Genomic DNA, 5896 nt, shown 5'->3' with positions numbered 1-5896 from the left:
AATCTTTTCAAAGACTGTCAAAAGATTTGTAAGGCAAGATTTCCCCTTAGTGAAACAATTTTGAATATCCAATAAAATTCCAAACTTTTATGAGACTTTCCAAAACTTTTCTCACAACTGATGTAAGACTAATGGGTCTATAATTACTGGGACAATATTTATCACCTCCCTTGAAAAGAGGAGTTACATTAGCTAACTTTCAATCCTCTGGTACCTGCCCACTATTCAAGGACTGACAAAAAATAGTAGCAAATGGCTTGCATATCCAATCTTTAACCTCCTTCAAAACCATTGGGGAAATATTATCTGGCCCAAGAGTCTTATCATTCTTTAAACTTGCATTTAGTTTATCCTGGCCCTCGTCACTGTTTAGTCCTAGTTTAAAACTTAATGCTGCATACAAATTTTTCAGTTGATGTAAGGAACAGGATAAGTATGTGTAATAATTCACTGAAAAAAAAAAAAGATTTCGAAGGGAATTTTGCTTTTTTAGAGGGTAATTGTAATGAGTTTACTTTTCATAAGTAAGAGATAATATTGAAATTAACAAGTATTCTTTATAAAATATTATTATAAAGTCACTTGGTAATATTCAAAGTGTTACCATTTCCACATTGAGGAAAACAAGACAGTTCTATAAAGATATATTAAGCAATTATGAAACCATTTTCCTCAAATTTTTCAAAAGATTTAGAAACACTGAATAATGTTTATTGATAATAAAAAAAAAGGCTAAAGCAAAGAAAATTTATTTAATGAACGATTTTCCAGACTGAGAACACTATGGTAGTATTGATCTATCTGAGGAGACATAACAGATGCTACTAGGTTTCTCTATTTTTAGGTGAGTTAGCAAGTACATCTTTTCTTCCACTATGAAAAGTGGCAGATTTTTGCCTTACTATAGACATATAAAACATATAATTTGTCATAAGGAGAAAATAAAAACAACCAGTTGAAAATATGATTTTCAAGCACAAGTATTTTTTTTCTATAGTAAGGGCCAGTTTATCTAGTGAGAGAATATTTGACTAAAGTCACTTATCTATATATACCAGCTAGGGAACCTGTTCTAGCATGGGAATGAATACAGACAAGGTTTGTCTGAACCATTGTAGCACATTGAGTAATATAATTGGAACGTTTGGTATTGCTCACAAAGTTAAAATAGTGACACCACAATTATTCATTTTTCAAGTCATTTTGAAACACACTGACAGTGTTTGAATTTTGCAAAAAATCAGTATTTGTTCAAAGTATATCAAGTTATTGGCCCACACTTATATTTTGTAGGCAAAAAAAAAATGATAGAAGATTTAATTTTATTTCTAGTGGTATGGCCACATGAGCTATCAGTGTTGTACTATTGTATCTTTCTAAGCTTTCTTGAGGCCACCACTTATCTATATGTATATTGTATAAAATATCGTTTGCAACAACCATGACTAGAACTAAAAAAATACATTTGTATTTCTCATACTGAGAGCTTCAAACTGATGAAGGTTGGCCAATCCCAGCAGGATATTGTAACTGGTTAAGAGTGCCATTAGCAGGATGTGGAACAATGGTGAATTAGCTTGGATGCTTATGTAAAGAAATGGCCACTGTCTGTGATTTTGAAATAACAAAACTGCAGGAGGGTCTAATGCAGGGGTGGGCAACCGCTGGCACGCGTGCCAAAAATGGCACGCCACTAATTTTTTTCTGGCACGCGAAACCATCTCCTGTAATCCTCCATTAAACGACTTTTTCTCAATAGCGGCTTTTTTATTTCTCAGATAAATACAGTGTAGAGGTGCATCTCAGATAAATAAATAATTCTACATTACAAATTACATTAAACGATTTCTTCCCAGACCCGATCAGTGTTTTGGTTTCAGCCTCCGCAACTGGTTTTCGTTGACAAGACAAGACTAGATGACGTCAGACAGCGCTCCTGATTGGCCGTTTAGCATCACCAGCTTTTTTTAAACATCATCGAGTCATCTGTTGAGCAATTCTTCAAAAGATTTGCGAAATTCAGAGAACTGGAAGAGACAGCGAATTTCATGAGGTTTCCAGACAGTATGAAACTGGAGGAACTAAACTTACAAATGTTTTCATGGATTGACATGGCTGACTTTGAAATGCAGTTGATTGAATTTCAGAGCAGCTCAATTTGGAAGCAGAAATTCATTGACCTTAGAGTTGACTTGGAAAACATTGAAAAAAAGCGATTACAGATGGGAGTACCAGAGAGAAGGGCAGAAAACAAATTATTGATGACTTGGAATGCCATTCCAGAAAATGTTTTCTGTTTAAAAACTTTGCAACAGCATTGCTCTCCATGTTTTCATCTACATATGCTTATAAATCTTTGTTCTCAGTGATGAACTTTATTAAGTCTCGTAATAGGAGTAGCCTGGCGGATGAAACTAGTAGTTCGTGTATATCTCTGAAGGTCACGAAATATAACCCCGATGTAAAATCTGTCATCAGTGACGCAGCAGCAGAAGTCCCTCTGATAATATATCAAAAGGAGCCGTAAAGTTTTCTGTCGGACTGATATTTTATGTACTGACGTTTTCTTTAGAAAGTGACCTAACCCTAACTGAAAAAGTTTTTTGCAAGTTTTTCTGCCGGACGGATATATGATGTCTTCTTTTGAAAGTGGCAAAGATTTATTGGACGTTGTTTTGAAGATGAATAAATGTATTTTTCATCATCATATACTGTGTTTTTACCGCTCGAGTGAATTTTTGTCATTTCTTCAGGTTCTTCACATACACCATAAGAATATGTTCTCAAAAAATTTTGGTTGGCACGCGGAAGAATTTTGTGTCAGAGATTCTGCCGGTTTTGGTAAGCAAGGCACAAAAAGGTTGCCCACCCCTGGTATAATGGAAGACAAAATTACATCACTGTCATAGTTAATAGCTATAGGAACACTGTATCTAATTATTTAGTTCATAATATATTAATTTTCTTGACTGGAGTATGGGGAGTACATCCTATGTTCCTTTATGCTGTCTGTTGCAAATAACGCCTTGATTTTAGCCTAATGGATTATAATACCCACCTTTACTGTGATAAACTGGCTGATGCATTCCTTGAATAAGAGGGGATTGACTGAATGGAGTAGGCTGCATGTTCACTGGATTTAAATGTCATTGAACATATATATATGCCCTGCTATTGGGAGACGTGTCATATGACTCCCTGCCAGTAAAAATACCTTCAAAACAGCCTTTGTAGAGTAGTAGTTAAGGATAATTGAGGGCCTGATTAATATTACTTTTAAAAATGCAGAATTGGTGTTAGACTGGCCTTGTACTCGTGTATGTTAGTTATATGCTGCAATCTCCCAAACAAATAATGTACATATAAGAAAGAACTGCTTTCATTTGTGGTCTTCGTAACACAATTATAGCCTGTTTATAGGGTAGGAGGTTCACCCTTCAAGTGGACCATGCTTTGATGAAGTGGCTAATGACTTTAAAATAGGAATGGGATGATAAAATGTTGGAGAACAACAATGCAAGAATATGACTGTTATACTGCACTACCTAAGCCTGCAACACAAACACGTATGGGCTATCTTGTATGTTTTGATACTGGATGTAGTGTGGTAATTGAGATAATAGCAAAGTAAAGTCATGAAGTAGAAGATTCTGCTTATGGATAGATGCCACAACTTTTTCGAAAGGATCACTCCTGTGAGTTCTGAGAATTCTACAATGTATGCCACCTTGGACTCGCTAGGTTCTGCAAGTAATGAGGCAGTTATGCTTTATTTTATAGCTTGAGGTCCAGCCAGTCAAATATATGTTGCAACATGTTTCTCTGCTTGTGAGCTTGACAGCTGTTTCTAGACAAGTTGAATATGGTGGTGAGGGCCTGCCAGCTCTCAGACCCCAGAAATGTCCACCTTTTCTTACTTGAAGGCATAATCACACCCGTTCTTAAAAACAGTTTTATTGTAAAAAGCTTAAATGAATTATAGAATTTTATATCAATTTAAAGCTGGATGCCTGCTTTTTGCGAATCTGTTATCAGTTAGTACTAAAATAGGATTGTTTTAACTAGAGCATGTAATATCCCAATCTTTGTAAAAGTTGCATTGCACAAAACATACATTTATTCTATTTTAATTAAAAAAATAACCTTTTTTCTTTCAACTGACCCTAAACTAAAGTCTAGACATAATAAGAAATATGATACACTTGAAAGGATTTCACTGTATAAGAATTTCATCACACGAGCCACTTTTCATAGATGCATATAACAACAGTAGAAAACTGCATGTTGCACATGTAAACATTCTTTGTACAACCTCTACCTTTAATGCACGTAAACTAAAATAGAGTTTGTAAGTATTTTCTTAAAGACGAATTATGCATATTTAGTAGTTTTTAATTATAGAGTTTGGAAGCTCACATTAGCATATAGGATACTTGTTTCTTTACTTTTGCTTTCGTTGTTAGTAATGCAAATTCTGATCATAAATGAGTTCTAATTGCTTGATTTTCATTTCTAGTCCAGCCAAGAAACTGAAATTAGTCTTAAATTTTGAAAAGTGCATCGCCTGTCGAGTAGACAATTCTTATTGCTTATGAACAAGACTTAATGGTTCAACATAATACACCAGTGCTCAGAAGAAATGTGCTGCTTTGTCAAGAATTCTAAAACCCAAGTTTCTTGTGAAAGAAATGAAATGACATGGTTTTTGCTTAAAGAAAATTAGTAGTCATAATATTCTTTGGAAATTGAATACTTTGGTTCCTGAAATCAGTTCATCATGGTTATTGAAGCAAAGCATCTCAACTTCAACTGCAAGCACAGCTGCATTATGTTTTTCAAGGGCAACAAATCTAAACACAAATGGAATCAAGGAAAGCTTAACAGTATTGAATGTACAGATCAACAACAGAAGTTCTACATGAAATCAAAGAAAAAAATGACAGGTCCTAAAGAAAGTGCTGCTGTGCATTGACATAATTAGCTAACAACGTGAGGTACCACAAGATAATTATGGATGCCAGATTGTCTACAGAAAATTAAACTTTGAACCAAATCATAGTGCAGCATTTTGTAACTTTGTCTTTTATTAAATGGGAGTTAAGAAGAGGAAAAGTTAACTATACTTCAGTATTGATGGACATCTTCAAAGATGAGATTACTAAAGCAGAAGGTTCTGTTTCTAACATTTGTTTTAAAAACTTAAAAAGATAACTGGTTGGTAATTTTGGGATGGATATCAAATTCGTGAAAAAGGAAAGAAAATAATTTGTTTATCTCAAGAGTGCCTGGATAGTGTACAGCTAAGCACATTGTGATTTACTGCAGCTCGCGAGTATACCTTGTGAAGAATTATTATTAGTATCCATTATCTTACCTAATCTAATCTTATCTAACCTAATAAGTTTCTGATTATTACGTTTTAGTTATTTTTATAACAACAAATAAAGAATATACATGAAAAACAAGGAATGCTTACCTTTGGGCTCTTGTTTTCTGCAGTTAGTTGCTGATGAAATTTAAGCTTACCTTTTTTATATTAATGGAACTAGTAAATTAAATAAGTTTTATTTACTTAAATAATGCATCCAAGAACACAGAATAATAAGATGCACAAAGCAAACAATATCCTATAACTATCATAATTTAACTGCGTTTCTAACTATGACATAATAACCTTAAAATAATTATCAACGCTTCTCGATCTGAACATTGCGAGAGAAACTTTCAAACTGAAGACAAAACAGACAATACTCTTTACTGAAAGCAAGGTAACATGATACGTCATATGATAGATTAAACTTTAGTTTTCTATTCGTTATAGATAGTATAGCATAAAATATCAGAGGGAACTATTGGCAATTTGTGAAAGAAAGGATGTGATTGTTTGTTGGTTACG

General features: G+C 33.9%; 1 long non-coding RNA gene across 1 annotated transcript in view; it reads left to right on the top strand.

The window, feature by feature from the left end:
- Window positions 1-5416, top strand: part of LOC111088043 — an 18823-nt gene extending 13407 nt beyond the window's left edge. Inside the window, exon 4 of the long non-coding RNA XR_002612664.1 lies at window positions 4517-5416. This is a non-coding gene — a long non-coding RNA (uncharacterized LOC111088043). The remainder of the gene's footprint in view (window positions 1-4516) is intronic.
- The last annotated feature ends 480 nt before the right edge of the window (window positions 5417-5896 follow it).

This window comes from Limulus polyphemus, unplaced genomic scaffold (genome assembly GCF_000517525.1).
Source record: "Limulus polyphemus unplaced genomic scaffold, Limulus_polyphemus-2.1.2 Scaffold3038, whole genome shotgun sequence".
In the NCBI taxonomy this organism is placed as follows: domain Eukaryota; kingdom Metazoa; phylum Arthropoda; class Merostomata; order Xiphosura; family Limulidae; genus Limulus; species Limulus polyphemus.
This window is presented reverse-complemented; position numbering and strand designations above follow the sequence as displayed.